The sequence below is a fragment of the Pinus tabuliformis genome, chromosome 4_2, assembly GCF_031772625.1.
Source record: "Pinus tabuliformis cultivar Carrire ecotype Pingquan chromosome 4_2, CPIR1, whole genome shotgun sequence".
NCBI lineage: Eukaryota > Viridiplantae > Streptophyta > Pinopsida > Pinales > Pinaceae > Pinus > Pinus tabuliformis.
This window is the reverse complement of record NC_142304.1, coordinates 363,849,701-363,866,808: the sequence shown is the minus strand read 5'-3', so window position 1 is coordinate 363,866,808 and position 17,108 is coordinate 363,849,701. Positions and strand designations below refer to the sequence as shown.

At 40.4% G+C, this 17,108-nt stretch overlaps 1 protein-coding gene across 2 annotated transcripts in view; it reads right to left on the bottom strand.

Moving 5' to 3' along the window:
- The window catches only part of LOC149169453 (uncharacterized), a 66,432-nt gene that overhangs the window by 40,301 nt on the left and 9,023 nt on the right, over positions 1–17,108 (bottom strand). The window lies entirely within an intron of this gene.

Genomic DNA, 17,108 nt, shown 5'->3' with positions numbered 1-17,108 from the left:
AATGGAGGAGAAAAAGGTGGAAAAGGTATTTGTTTAACTGACTACAAAGGACTAGACCAGTACCTTGCCTTTAGGGAGAGATGGAGTCAATGTGATTTCAAAGTTTGGTGAACCTTTTACCCAATCAAGGAGACCTAAAGCAACTTAACATAGCATCTAGGGCATGAACTCAGTTACCAAAGGTATTTATAATTCAATGTGCAAGATATGATGGCTTATCAAGGTAACATCAATGATTTTTTTACCTCTAGGAACATTCATTCACCATACAAGACTCTGGTAATACATGCAACACATCAAAAGTCCGAAATTCCGCAATTTTAGATCTAGAGAACGAAAATTCCATACATTATTCATGTGACAAGATAAATGTAAAGATAAACATGGAAAAGAGCATTTACATGTATAATGAGTATATCCAACCATCAATTCAAGACATAATTCGAAGCTCCAAAATCAAGAGATAGTAACCAAACATCAAAATTCATCCATGAAACCAAACCCGTTCTCCAAAAGGAAATGTGAAATTCTCTCAAGAGATACTAATCCAATCCAAGTGATGATGAGAGGAATGAATGAGTCTCTCATCTATTTATACAATCCATAAGGGAATTCGAATAGCATAAATGGCCTAATCAAGCCCCAAATAATAAAATAATGTACAATAGTAACATGACTTGGTGACGAGCCCATCAAGATAGCTCAATAATACAAAAATGAAGCCTCTCAAGGGGGCAAATAGTCAATACAATGAGTCATTGGGCCGTTGAGCAGGTCTAGTGGAGTCCAACGTGTGCCAATGTGAGAAAATAGGCTCCAAACATAGTGATCTAGGGGGTGGCCCCTTGATACTCAAGCAAATCCAATGTGGTAATCCCCAAATGGGTGTGGGGGCACAATAACATCCTCATGGGTCTCCAAGTGAATCAATAATGTTTGTATACCATCTATAAAGGCTAGAATGATGACATGAGCCTTCCCTCTGTCTCCCATGGTGAGACACGTGCTCATCTGGGCCCTGATACATCTGCCAAGTATGTGGTGCAAGTGTGTAGTTGGCTGGGCAAGGTGGTCCAGGTGCATCATCTTCATCCAAAAGGTGGAACACGAGCAATCAATGAATGGTGCTTAGGGATCCATGAAGTGGCTAATCTTCTCTTTGCTATGGTGGAGGCTCATGTCTCTCAACGCTCACCCTACAAGTGCCAATATGACCCTTTGGAGGGCTTGGACCCCGTATAGGGAGACCAAACCCTAAAACGAGACCCACCTGCAATCCTATATAAGATCCAATGCATCCCTTACCTTTCAATACAACAAATCATTAGAGTAAATGAGTAAAAGAGCTTACAAATCATGGAATCAAATGGAAACTTCATGGTGGCATGCCCTTCCATAGTGGGCTTTAGCATGTACAGGTGTCTCCAAGCTCAATAAGGGTTTAACCAAGGACTTTATTAGGTGGTTTCTACCTCTAAAGGGGGCGACAAGTCCATGGTACATCCGTCAATTGGTAGGTAGCATGTGATATAATGGTGAAACGGAATGGGGAATCAAGGGAAGGCTCCAAGCCACATTCCATAGTATAAGGGTAGCCATAATAAGGGAAGCCCACACTTGGGTGTATGAATGTAGGAGGGAGCAATCGTGGTGCATGAGTTACCCCCAACCTTTGTTTTTCCACCCTTCTTCATATGCCTTTTTCCTTTTATTGATTTTCTTTATAACTGCTCGGGGCTCCAAGGGATGAGAGCATGATGTGTAGAATATAGCAGTGATTACCCCGTTTAAGGTGGAGTAGTTCATTGCCCACCAGGGGTTGGGACAATCATGGGTTCCTTAAGGATGAAAGGGGTCAATATGAGGGACCCTAGGAACTAGGGTGATGGCCATAATGATAGGTTTAGAGCTCATGTTTGGCTTTTGCCCACATGTTAAATGTGTATGTCTCGGCCATCTTTTGCATTTTATGGTACATTTCTTGTTGAAGTGGCCAAATTATGCTTTTTCTTTTTCTTTTAGTTGCATCAACCTCTGGGGCATCGTTCCAGGCCCGACCCAAGGTGTGGACAAGGGAAGGGGGAGGCTAACTCCTTATGGAGGGGAGTGATGTATATAGTGTCGGGAAGCGGGACCATGCAACCAAAATCGGGCTTTCCCATGTAGTGCCATCCCTAAAGCTAGTAGTCAGTAAAGGAGATCCCACAGGACTAGGATACAAGGTTAACCAACAAATCACGCAGAGGTGACAAGAGTATAGACCTAGCCTACTCTTTCCGCCGAATCCCCCCACTAATCCATGCCCAAAAGTGTTCGTGATAAGTAAACAAAATTACCAAACTTCTTAGTGAAAAGTAATACCTTTGGGGTCAGGAGGTCCACCTTCAAACATACGATCATAACAGACGGGTGAGGGACCACATGGCTAGCTCAGGTGGCAGAGATAGTGGCACATCGAGCTATCTGGTGGCTGCAAGGGGTTGTTGGTTGTCGGTTGAGGACCATCTAGGAGAAAAAATTTCTCCTATGGATACCACCCACGGGTGGTGGGTAACATTTGGCTCCAACTGGTACATGAGCTCTCAGAAGAGCGCATGAACGTACTCAAACAAGGAGATCATGTAAACACCAGCAATCTCTTGGAACTACAGACCTATTACCTGCATATATCAAAGACCAAGCACACAAGGCAGCAAGTTTTTGTGTTGTCTTATGATCACCCATGCTTAGTAGTAGGCCGTAAAATCCAACCATCAATTCAAGACATAATTCAAAGCTCCAAGATCAAGAGATAGTAACCAAACATTAAAATTCGTCCATGAAACCAAACACGTCCTCCAAAAGGAAATGTGAAATTCTCTCAAGAGATACTAATCCAATCCAAGTGATGATGAGAGGAATGAATGAGCCTCTCGTCTATTTATACAATCCATAAGGGAGTTCGAATAGCCTAAAAGGCCTAATCAAGCCCCAAATAGTAAAATAATGTACAATAGTAACATGACTTGGTGACAAGCCCACCAAGATAGCTTAATAATACAAAAATGAAGCCTCTCAAGAGGGCAAATAGTCAATACAATGAGTCATTGGGTTGTTGAGCAAGCCTAGTGGAGTCCAAAGTGTTGCAATGTGAGAAAATAGGCTCCAAACATAGTGATCTAGGGGGTGGCCCCTTGATACTCAAGCGAATCCAATGTGGTAATCCCCAAATGGGTGTGGGGGCACAATGGCATCCTCATGGGTCTCCAAGTGAATCAACAATGCATGTATACCATCTGTAAGGACTAGAATGATGACATGAGCCCTCCCTCTGTCTCCCATGGTGAGACACATCCTCATCTGGGCCCTGGAACATCTGCCAAGTATGTGGTGCAAGTGTGAAGCTGGTTGGGCAAGGTGGTCCAGGTGCATCATCCTCATTCAAAAGGTGGAACATGAGCAATCAATGAATGGTTTTGAGGGATCCATGAAGTGGCTAATATGCTTTCTGCTATGGTGGAGGCCCATGGCTCTCAACACTCACCCTACAAGTGCCAATATGAACCTTTGGAGGGCTTGAACCCCGTAGAGGGAGACCAAACCCTAAATGGAGACCCACCTGCAATCCTGTATAAGATCCAATGTGTTCCCTTGCCTTCCAGTACAACAACTCATTAGAGTAATCGAGTAAAAGAGCTTACAAATCATGGAATCAAATGGACACTTCATGGTGGCATGCCCTTCCATAGTGGGTTTTAGCATGTACAGGTGTCTCCAAGCTCAATAAGGGGGTTAACCAAGGACCTTGTTAGGCGGTTTCTACCTCTAAAGGGGGTGACATGTCCATGGTACATCCGTCAATTGGTAGGTACTATGTGATATAATGGTGGAACAAAATGGGGGCATCAGGGGAAGGCTCCAAGCCACATGCCATAGTATAAGGGTATCCATAATAAGGGAAGCCCACACTTGGGTGTATGAATGTAGGAGGGTGCAATCATGGTGCATGAGTTACCCCGACCTTTGTTTTTCCACCCTTCTTCATATGCTTTTCGCCTTTTATTGATGTTCTTTATAACTGCTCGAGGCTTCAGGGGATGAGAGCATGATGTGTAGGATATAGCAGTAATTACCCCCTTTCAGGTGAGGTAGTTCATCGCCCAATAGGGGTTGGAACAATCATGGGTTGCTTAAAGATGAAAGGGGTCAATATGAGGGACCCTAGGAACCGGGGTGATGGCCACAATGATAGGGTTAGAGCTCATGTTCGGCTTTTGCCCACGTGCTAAATGTGTATGCCCCGGCCATCTTTTGCATTTTATGGTACATTTCCTATTGAAGTGGCCAAACTATGCTTTTTCTTTTTCTTTTCGCTGCATCAACCTCCGGGTCATCATTCCAGGCCCGACCCAAGGTGTGGGCAAGGGGAGTAGGAGGCTAACTCCTTGTGGACCCAATGGACAAATGTGAACCTGGATGGGAAAAGTGATGAATGGGGCTAAAATGAGAGGAGACAAGGTTAACCATCAAATCGCGGAGAGGAGACGAGTACAAAAGTGTCCCCCCTCTAAGCCATGCCCAAAAAGTGTCCATGATAAATAAACAAAATTACCAAACTACACAATGAAAAGCCATACCTTTGGGGTCGGGAGGCCCACCTTCAAACATACAATCATAACAGATGGGTGAGAGACCACATGGTTGGCTCAAGTGGAACTTGGAAGAGATAGTTGCACATCAAATTATCTGGTGGCTGCAAGGGGGTGTTGGCTGCCGGTTGAGGACCATCTAGGAAAAAAAAAATTCTCCTATGGATACCACTCATGGATGGTGGCTTGGTGGGTAACAGTGCCAAAATAAGATTAAAGTCGAAAAAAAAACTAGCTTCCCAAAACCGGACAATATATGAGTTAAATTTCAAATAATTATAGGGGATTTATTAAGTTTCAAAAGGTTGAAGCCCTAGTGAATTTAAATAAGAGAAAAATGATTTTTCTACGGTCTGCGCCCTAGAGAAATCATCTCCTGCCCCTTTGTGGCTATCTCACGAATCTACAAATGAATGAAACCCTTCAAAAATAGATCCTCGGCCCAATTTTGTAATGAAAACCCTCAATTTCTTAAACCCTCCAGAATATTGTATGCTTCCAGATCTCAGCCCTCTTAGGTCAAACATAGATTTGTAATCTCTAAAAATTTTGCTCCAAGGGCTTAGTAAAAAATTGATCTTTTGCTGAGAAAAGCCCTGAAGGCTTGCAGCTTTGAGAGAAAGCCCTCAAGGAGATTGCGGCTTCCCTAAAAAAAAGGAAAAAAATTGAAACCAATTCCCAAACCTGAAAATATAAAACCTTCCCCAAATCAAAGTTTGGATTCCCCAAAAAAAATGGTTTCTCTGCAAAAAGGATAAAGGATAAATGGATAAAATTTCGAAATTTGATTTGTTAAAGGCCCAAAATAGATTTTAAAAATTTATAACCCTTCGCTGGAAGGCCTCCCACAAAATTTGAAATTCAAAGCCTTGCAATATTATTTTCTTGCTCAAATTCGAAAGCCAAATGCCGCAAACCCTACTGGTTAAAGTAGCCGCAAATTATAGTGAGAGAAAAAAGGGTTTTAAAGCCAGGAGCAAGGACACTGATCTTTGAAAAATATTTTCGACTTTCCCTTCAACCCTTGAGCAAATTTACCTGCAAAACAAATAAAAAGCAAGAAACAAAGAAGAAAAGCTCCAATTCGGTAAATATATACAAAATCTATAGATACAAAAGGGTTAGAGAAATAATTATTCACAACTATTTACAAAATTTACAAATTATCACAATATTTGAAGCTCTTTGAATATCATATAAATCAATTATAGCACAATGCAATAGAATTTTTGAAGATTAATAAAAAATTTCCTTTTAGATAGGTGGCTAAGAAAACCCCCATTAATTAATCTTATCATGAGCCTTCGGGAAAAACCCACTATGGGTTCTTCGTTGTTTGTGTGCTAAGGGGATGAAGATTCAAACAAGAACTCGCTTCAAATGCTCGATATCTGATTAATAATATTTTCTACACAACTCGAAAGATTTTGTTAGATTCAAAAGGGGTAAGTCACAAGGGGACAAGCAGATCTAGTGATTAAACAAGAATCCAATAGATCTAGCAAATCAACAATGTTCTCAACCCAGATATAGGTGCAAATAAGCAACTATAAATCCAAATGGCTATAGAATTTAACAAATTAAAGCACAAAGTAGAAATTTAAAGCAACATCAAAAATAAATTTACCACAACCAGCTGAAGAGATACACCATAATTAGCCCCCAAAGACTTTGATTTTATTAATCAGAAAAATATTGTTACAGAGCTTTCAGAACCAAATCACCATCCAAAGATGATTACAATGAGGAGCCTCAAGCTCAATTTATAGAAAATAGAAAGATCTATATCCCCCTCCAAGTGGAAAATGGCTAGGTCCAAAAATGTGCAAAATTTTGACTTGATCCTGGAGAATAATGGCTAGTTGATGCTTGATCCATCCTTAAATTAAATTTTGTCCCTCAATCTGGAGCAAAAATTCGAATTCCATGATAAATCCCTTTTTTCCTGCTCCAAAAAATATTATTTTGAACTTTTTCCTCAAAAAAACATTTTTTATTTAACCATCTTGGTCCATATGCTCAATTTTTCTTAAAAAATTGATTTTTCCATTGATGGAGTGCCTTGAAAATTAATTTCTTTTGGACCCACGAATTTTCTTCAACTAATTGGACCCATAAAATTAATTTTCTTGAAAATTAATTCTTTTCTGACCCCATCAAATTTTTTGTGGGTTTTTTTGCCTTGGAATTGAGTTTTTCAAATTTAATCTTCCTCGGGAAATACCACCTTCTCCAAAAATTCGTTTTTCCACTCGGAGAGAATATTATTTTCTCTCAATTTTAATTTTTGACTCTTTTCTGGCTAATTTCTTGTCGTTTATTTTCCAAAATCAAAAATAAAAGTAATTGAGGGGATAAACATAATTTCAACCCCCAAAAGGTGTCTAAACACAAAGTTGAGGTGTAGAGGTTCTAATTATGAGTACTCTACCCCCTTCAACTTTTACAAACATTCGATTTTACAATTTACATCCAAATAACTATTAAATTTCCAACCAGTTGGAAATTTTAATAATTTAAAATAGACACTTAGACTTAACCAAATTTTGCAAAACTCAAGACATGATCTAGTATGATAATTATACATAGACTTGATACACTAGGACTCGCTTAGGACATCACCACGGAGTCCAACACTAGCTTTGGGGGTATATCTGAAAGAAAAACTCCGTTAATTATCTAACTGTTTAAAAACACAAGTAATTAATTGAGGTTAAAAAACTCCATAAGATGAAACTCGTTGATGAAAATTCCTAAGCTTACCTAGGTGTGTTACATGGCTTCATAGTCATACTAGAATCATTTTTAAAATAAAGGCCCACAGGGCTATAGAATTTGGATTAACAACTTTGATAAAATGTTGATGATATATGGATGTTTGACTGCTTGAACATGATGGATTTCTTTGAAAAAATGTATGCAACTATAAGGTGGTTGACACGAACTGGTCAATAGTTCCATTGGTAAATAATAAATTTAAGCAAGTCATGCAGGTTTTTTCTTCTTCATTTTGTCTCACATGGTGTTGAATAAATTGATGGATCTATGCTTGCCTTACCCATTTGATTTTCTATCTAATAAATATGTGATAGGAAAGTAATTATGCCTCCTCTACTCATATTTGTTCTTTTTTCAAAGTTATTTGCCAAGACAAACTAGATTATGGTGCCATGGTTCATAAATCATTCTTATGGTTGAAACGTCTTAAACTCCCTTATTGATTGGCCCTTTTCGAATCACCTCCAAAATACATTTCAACATCCTTTTTCTATCCTAAATCAACAACAAAGATTGACTCCATGCAGCTTTTATCTCTAATATAAATCCAGTCTAAGCTTCATCTATTTAAATAGTTCATCCTTGGTTGACAAACAAGCACTCTTACCTTAGAAAATATTGAGGATACCCCCTAGGCCGAGAATTTGCTCGAAAGCCTAGAGTAGCACAAGAAGGTGCACCCTATACATTATGCCCTACCATTTGGCCCCTCTATGAGTGATAGGTGACAACCTGGGTCACAATATAGGAATTGGTGTTGTTGTCAACGACAAAGTTCTCTTTGGCATGTAACAACAAATCTATTAGTGCCTCGATTGTTCATCTATTACTAGGTTTTTAACCTAGTGAATAATGATAACCCAACTTCCCATATTATTGAAGATTTGTAGCTTGATAGAAGGTCATTGGTGACTCCACTAGGCAATGAAGCCCTATTTCCATTACTATTAATTATCCAATACTTGTGGTGAGTAAGAAGTGGCTCTTCAGGCAAAAGCATCTCACCTGGTGACTCCACATCCATCTCAAAGTGTTGGACCAAGCTTAAATTAGTGCATATCTCTTCAATGGCCAACTCTTCATTGACACCATTTATTCAAGTTGGGCTTCTACGTTTATCTTGCATATTTTGTTAAATCTCATCCTAAAAGTCCTTGTTGTCTCTTTGATTAAAATATCTCGGAAAATACCCTTCTTACAGCTACATTTTTGCTTAAAACTATACTTTGTCAATCTTGCTTAAGATAGGATGTTATTTCTCTATTTCTTTGCCCTAAACCCTTATGTTCAAAGACCCCTAATGCTAAAAACCATGACTCGCCCTATGCATTAGTTGTCATAATGGCCAGTAATCAACCTAGCTATGTCAATATTTAGCTAGGTGCAAGGTATCAACCATAGTTTTAAAACTCCGACTCCGACTCCGACTTGGCCGAGGATCGACTCCGACTCCGACTCCGAAACGGTAATGACTCGGCCGGCTCGATTTCAGTGACTCGGTCGTTGTAAAAAATACATTAAATATTTATTTTTTTTATAAAAAAACATAATTTTAAAGATTTTAAACATAATTTTAAAGATTTTCATTCATGTTTCCAAACACACAGCATTATAATATAGATGGAAGACAACATATGATCAAAGTAGGCTCATGAACCAATCCATTATATCAAAATGGTACCCAATGGCAATACATAGTCAACTGTCATACATGATCAAAGACTCAAAACAAAAAACACATAACCAAGGAGGCTAGAAATGGCCTCTACAACAAAGGTAAACTGTGACCAGACTCCAGTACTAGTACTACAGCTACTGGCTAGTAGCTACTGCCAGAGGAGCCAAGATCATGTCGATCAATCTCTGGATCATCATCAAAGTCAGATAGGGGGCCCCATGGCTCCTCATCATCATCATCATCTCCAACTGCAGCTGTAGAAGTGGTACCACTAGCAGGCTGTGCAACTGCAGCAGATGCAAGCTGAGATAGAGTAGATATGCGGCTGCGCTTCTGTCGTGGCTGAGCAGAGGAAGCACCTACAACTGGAGTCCTCGCTGGCTGTGAGACTGAGGCTGGTGGATTGGGATCTGCATTCAACTGAACAACATGTTCAAGTTCAACTGATGTCTCAATATCTAAATCTAAATCAAGATCCTCATCAGGATCAAACTCTGCTGGACGACTCTCCACTACCCAATCTGATGTTGGATCAATGTCTTCCAACACAATGGGATCTAAATCAGGTCTTTTGTTCAGCAAATGGTTTCGTCTGAGCCGGAGGTTGTATTGGACATAAACTAGATCATTTAACCGTTTTTGATCCAAACGGTTTCTCTTCTTTGTGTTACTTGGGAGCAGGAGCGAAAACGGGAGCGGGAGCGACATTTTCAGAAGCTCCTGGTTTGGGAGCGAATCCCAGAGGAGTTCGACAACCAATGTCACTAACATCAAGGTACATAGAGGGATTGGTGCTCTTGATTAAATACGAGTTCCATACCCTAATACATGACAAAATTCAATGGAAACATTGCAATCCTCCAATCCTGAAATCCTGAAAAAACTGATAAGTCTGCTGGATTTTGAATGAAATCTAAAATTCTACTTTCTCCATATGAAATCCAATGAGGCCGAAACCACTCTCAAACATCCTGAGTCATTTCATGGTAATGTTAAAAATTTAAGTAAAAGGATGAAAATGAAGATTAAAGAGAATGTCACTTTTACTTTAAGAATTTAACATTACCATGAAATTTGAATAGCATATCAATAGTAGAGAGCATTTGAGTGTGTTAAATAGGGTTTGGGAGGGGGAAATGGACCCCAAATAACATTTAACTAATTCATAAAACACATTGGAGTTCAAACCAATCAGCAAACACTTCAAAATGTCATTAAAAAAATGTCAAATCGCTGTTTTGATGGGGTTACAGGCCACTGGTTATGACTCGGCCGAGTCAATACAGAAACGGCCGAGTTGGCCGAGTCAGCCATGACTCGGCCTACTGAACCGTTTCCTCCACCGAGTCACATTTTTGGGCAATGAAACGGATCAACTCGGCCGTTTCCGTTTCGAATCGGCCGAATTTTAAAACTATTACTATCAACCCCTAATCTTTCCTATAACCACTCAACCTTTGCCTAATGGATATTTGAAAATCCTTCCAAAGTTTAGTGGAAGTGACTCAAGAAGTGGCAATGAACATATCACAACATTTTAGGTTTTCACTAATAGCCCCATTGTTGAGGACAAGGGTGTGTTAATTTTAGTTAACAATGGTATGTTCTATGCTTGCATCAATTTCTTCAATGTCCTTTAGTTAGCCCAATGACAAATTCCAATTTAATTTCAATTAGCAATCACATTAATCATCACATTGACAAAAATTGTATATAGAACATGAACAATAAAATGCAAAAGACAAGCCAAGACAAAAGAACACCAATATTTGGCAAATGCCAAGGAAAATCCCAAGATGGGGAAAACACTTTGATCAATTCTTCTTATTATTATATCAAATGTTCAACAGAGACAGAGAGTACAATAAAGTCAAAATTGACTTGCCAATAGATGATCAAAACCACTGTCCAAAACAGCCCAGTCAAATCTGCAATTTTGTCCCTGGTCAATAGCAGTCAAATCAGCAGCAGTGTGTGCCCTAACGAGTCGACAGTCAAGGGTCAAAACAACCCTTTAGCAGCTCGGTCAAAGTGCATTCAACTCGGCCTCCTTAGTTGGTCAAACAACAACCAAAACAATCCTCTTCGGAGTGGTCAAACCCACTCAAACAAAAGTCAACCTTGGGGTCAAATAGGCATGCGGTCGGTCAAAGTGCATTCAACTCGGCCTCCTTAGCTAGTCAAACAACAGTCAAAACAGTCCTCTTCGGAGTGGTCAAACACAGTCAAACAAAAGTCAAGCCTAGGGTCAAATAGGCATGCGGTCAACAAGATCAAACAGCCCAAAAAATATCGGATCTTGTGCCAATGAATGCAGCCTACTGAGATAGAAATTATCCTTGAAAATCAAAGTCAAAAAGTGCCCAAAAAGTCAAAGTCAAAGTCAACATTGGTTAAACTGCAGAAAATTTCAAAAAATTCAGCCCTCTAATTTTGTCCTTCCTACCACACATGTGAGAAAAGAAACTGCCCAATGTGGTGTACGAACCAATCAAATGAGAGAGAATAATGTGTGAGTTGATGAAGTGCCAAATGAGGGTGGAGGTCTCTCTTATTTATACAAGTCGTTGACGATCAAAAGACATGTCTGTTGGTCTTCATGAGTCTACATAATGATGTGGCCGACCTTGACAATTTGCACATGTGGGCTTGACTTCAAAAACATATTTTTCCTTATCCAAATTTGATGATATTTAGGTCGATTTTGTCCTCTCAAAAAGAGGAATTCAATGCAATAATCATCTCCATCAATTGAGTTGTCCAAAGTGGAATTTGGCCCTAGTTGCCAATTTTAACACTCCCTCTCAACTAGGGAGAATTGTACTTACCAATCCATCCATTATAATGCCATCATGTCATAATGATCCATCTTTGCATCTCGTCTCAATTTTGTTAAACACTAATGTAATAATGAAGAAGAATCAATCGAGAGTGAGTCACAAGACCTTGCCACTCTCCACTGACAAAAGCCAGTCCAGGGATAGAACCCAAATCGGATTTGATCCCAAATCAAGTTGTTGAACACCATGCATCCTACACATAGGGAGTATGACAGTACACAATGCATCCATCTATAGTGCTATGGTCCCTATCCCCTTTTCCCAACTCATTGGCCAAATGAGAGGTACTTCCCATGAGTCGCGGAATGCATGGGTAGGATGTATGCTAGGGCATCCGCAAGAGAAGGTGAATCACTCATCTCGCTCATATGCCGTAGGAGAAGGTGAACCACTCATCCTATGCATATATCATCAGCTATAGGGGAAGGTGAAACACTCACCCTATGCTCTCATATATCATCATGGGGTATCACAAGGGAAGGTGAACCACTCACCCTGTACACAGTGAACCTATAGGGGAAGGTGAACCACTCACCTTGGTCGCACATAGCTCCAAGAAGTACCCTAGGCCCCCAGGAGCTCTCAGAGCTCAATGTCCAACTCAAGCGAGACCCTCATGGAGGGTCCTTCCACGACTCCAAGTCTCTTTTGGAAGGTTAAGAATTTAACCTTCACCAAGGGCTTCATGAGAATGTGAGCAATCTGCTCATCAGTCCTGATGTGTTGAAGCCTTATTGCTCCCCATTGTACCATATCCCAGATAAAGTGGTACTTGATGTCAATATGTTTGGAGCGGTAGTGGAATACAGGATTCTCTAAAAGGTGAATCCCACCCTGGTTATCGCAATAGATCACAATGGTATCCAACACGTGCTCAAATAGCTCACTAAAGAGCTTCCTCAAACAAATAGCTTCACAATAGGCCATACTAGTAGCAATATATTCGGCCTCGACGGTGCTTAAAGCAACCTATTTTTGCCTCTTGCTCATCCATGAAATTGGAGCAGACCCCAATGAGAAGCAACATCCCGACGTTCTCTTTCTATCTACCACATTGCCAGCCCAATCAGCATCAGAATATCCATGAAGCCTCAAATTCCCAATAGTGTATTTCAGCCTATAATTGATTGTGCCACGGAGATATCTCAAGAGATTCTTAGCAGCAATCCAATGTATGTGATGAGGCTCAACCATAAACTGACTCAAAATATTCACAGTGAAGCATAAGTCTGGTTGGGAGTTTACCAAGAACATCAGGGCCACCACAAGTTGTCGATACTCAGAAGGTTTTGCCAATTCGGGCCCAGCAGCACTTCCACATAGCTTCTTGAAGTTGAGTTCCATCGGAGTAGACACAGAGTTGCAAACCACCATCCCACAGTAGACACAGACTTGCAATCCACCATCCCACATCTCTCTAGCAACTTCACAATGTATTTTCCTTGAGAAACGAAAATCTCACCTGGCTTTTGCCAGACCTCCAAGCCTAGGAAGTAATGCATCAGACCTAGGTCCTTCATCTCGAACTCAGAAGTCAACTCCCTCTTGCATTGAGAAATGAGAGGGTTCACACTAGTCAAAAAGAGATCATCTACATAAAGAACCAAAATAAGAGGCATGTCCTTTTCAACCTTAAAATATAGATTTGGATCAACATAGCTCCTCGTAAGTCCCAGCTTTATAAGATAATTGTCAATCCTTTCGTACAAAGCCCTGGGTGCTTGCTTCAACCCATAGAGTGCTTTCTTTAGCCGACAGACATGTGTCCTTCTATCTTGTACTTCAAACCCTTGCGGTGGTTACAAGTAGACTTACTCCTTAAGTGACCCATGCAAGAAAGCAGTCTTGACGTCCATTTCATGCAAGCTCCATCCTTGATTGGCCGTGAGAGCAATAATAGATCGAATAGTGGTATATCGGGCAACCGATGCATATATCTCGTCATAGTCCACTCCTTCCTTTTGAGAGAAGCCATGAGCAACGAAGTTGGCTTTATATTTTTCAGCACTCCCATCAGCTCCATGTTTAATTTTGTAAAGCCATTTTGAGGTGACCATAGACTTGTCCTTAGGTCTAGGCACCACATCCCAGACATCATTCTTCATGATTGATTCATATTCCTCATTCATCGCATCCTTCCAAACTTGGTGTTTTACGGCTTCCTCGAATGTACATGGTTCAGCTTGAACAATAGTACTCATAGCAACCAAATAACCTTGATACTTGTTCGGCTTCTTACTTTCACAAAATGTCCCTTTTGGAGCAATATGTCTTTCAACATCTTCGAGTGTATCTTTGAGTCATAATGGACGTTTCCTTGAGGTAGAGGGATCACGAGGAGGTGGATCAATAGGATCCATCACGCCTTCGACATCAAGCATAAGCTCATCCGTCGGAGGTTCATCCTATTTTTCTGCAGCATCATCATCGTTCTTCCTTGGGATAGGGAGATCTTTGGCTTTCCCAAGGGCAGTGTCTTCATCAAAGGTGACGTCACGGCTTATTTCCACATCTCTTTCACCAAGCACATAGATTTTATATGCCTTTGAATTTTCACTATAGCCAACAAATATTTCTTTCTTCCCCGAAGCTTCCAACTTATTCCTTTTCTCTTTAGGCACATAAAAATATACCAGACAACCAAAGATTCTAAAATGAGAAACATCGGGTTTTTTACCAATGAAAACTTCTTCGCGTGTCTTGAAATCCAACGCTTGATGAGGGCTCCTATTTTGAACATATTGGCAGCTTCTCCCCATAAGAAATTCGGTAGACCTTGATCATGGAGCATGGCACCAGTGGCTTCCATGATTGTTCGATTCTTCCTTTCAGCAACACCACTTTGCTTAGGTGTATGGAACAGTTGTCTCCCTCTTAATGCCAGCCTCTCTGCAAAAGTCATTGAATTCATTTGATTCATATTCGGTTCCATTGTCGGTACTCAATATCTTGATCTTCATCCCTGTTTGATTCTCCACCAATGCTTTGAAAGAACAGAACCATTTGAACACTTCATCTTTCCTCTTCAAGAAACAAATCCATGTTTTGCGTGAGCAGTCATCCACAAATATTGCATAGTATAGGTAGCTCCTAATGAAGTTACGGGCAAGATACCAGACAGGTCAGAATGGACCAATTGAAGAATATCAGTTGTCTTGCTTTCACTAGAAGGGAATGGTCCCTTTGTATGTTTCCCAACCGCACGACCCTAACAAACACCTTCTTTGTATGTTTCCCAACTGCACGACCCTGACAAACACCTTCATGGTTCATATTAAACTCAAGCATACCTGCGACCATCTTCCTTCCCCCCAGTAAGGCTTTGTAATGTAGGTGGGCAAATCTCTGATGCCATAAGTCACATTGAAGAGAAGTATCAATCACCAAAGCTCCCAAAGGACTTCCTCCAACTTGACAGAGACCATCGACCCTAAATCCAAGAATAAATGCATCTTTAGGGTTTCTTTGCCAAATAAGTACCTTTCCATCAACGAATGCTACCTTGAAGCCTTTATCTTCCATTGCAGAAATAGACACCAAATTCTTCTTCAAATCAGGCACATACAACACTTCTTGTAGATAGATGGTTTGACCTTGGTTCAAGTGAAGAGTGACAGCACCTATCCCTTTCACGGGGTAGGTGGCATTATTTCCAAGTATAATCTCTAGATTAGTCTTCTTTTTAATTAAATTTGAGAGGGTCTCTTTGTATCCAGTGAAGTGCCTTGAGGCTCCACTATCAATCAACCAATGATCCAAAGTACCTGGAGGAGAGCAGCAAATAGAGCGGAAATAAGACAAAACTCATCTTGTTTTTCTACAACAATACTTTCATCATACCTGGCATTTCTTGTCCTTTTGGGAGGTTGACCATTTCCATTTTGAGCAGTGGGAGCATTCCTCTTTCCTTTGTTGTTGAACCTGTTGTTCCTTTGATTGCCATTGCCTTTGAAATTATTGTTGTTGTTGTCATCATCCCTTGGAGAATTGTTCTTGTGAGGGCACTCTCTAGCATAGTGGTCGAACCTGTTGCAATTGTAGCACCTTCCTTTTCTTCCTTCTCTGAATCCCTTCTTATATCCTTGACCCTGTCTCCTTCGACGAGCATTATTCTTCCTTTTTGCATGAACGGAGAAGGCAGTAGGTTCATTTCCATTGGAGGGCTTATCTCTCTCCATCATCCTTGTTTCCTCTTGAGTGCATCTACCCAATAACTCATCAAAACCAGGTATCCTATCATTGTTGATAATGGTGGTGGTAAATACAACCCATGGTCTTGAAAGACCTCCAAGTGCAATGAGAGTGAGCTCCATTTCTATACTTTGTCTTAGCAGCAGCCAATGCATTTTAAAGAGGCTCCATCACTTTTCCCTGCACATAGTCCAATACTTCATGCTCTTCCAAAGTCATGTTCCATTCATGATAGTCAGAGTTGTCATTGAGCTTGTCCTCAGTCTTGAAGTAAGATGTAGATGCCATGGAGACTTGTCCAATAGCCTTGTCCAACAGATCTCTTAGTGATTGCTTTTCTCTCTCTTGCTTGGGCTTTGTCTTCACCTAGCCTCTGATACCATGTTAATTTTAGTTAACAATGGTATGTTCTATGCTTGCATCAATTCCTTTAATGTCCTTTAGTTAGCCCAATGACAATTTCCAATTTAATTTCAAATAGCAATCAAATTAATCATCACATTGACAGAAACTATAGATAGAACATGAACAATAAAACGCAGAAGTCAAGCCAAGACAAGAGAACACCAATATTTGGCGAATACCAAGAAAAAACCCCAAGATGAGGAAAACCCTTTGAACAATTCTTCTTATTATTATATCAAATCTTCAGCAAAGAGAGAGTACAATAAAGTCAAAATTGACTTGCCAATAGATGATCAAAACCACTGTCCAAAACAGCCCAGTCAAATCCGCAATTCTGTCCCTGATCAACAGCAGTGAAATCAGCAGCAGTGTGTGCCCTAACCAGTCAACGGTCAAGGGTCAAAACAGCCCTTTAGCAACTGACTCAAAGTGCATTCAACTCGGCCTTAGTTGGTCAAACGGCAGTCAAAACAGTCCTGTTTGGAGTGGTCAAACCCAGTCAAACAAAAGTCAACCCTGTGGTCAACGCAGGTCAAACAGCCACGAAAATCCTGGTTCTGGTGCCAATGAATGCAGCCTGCTGAAACA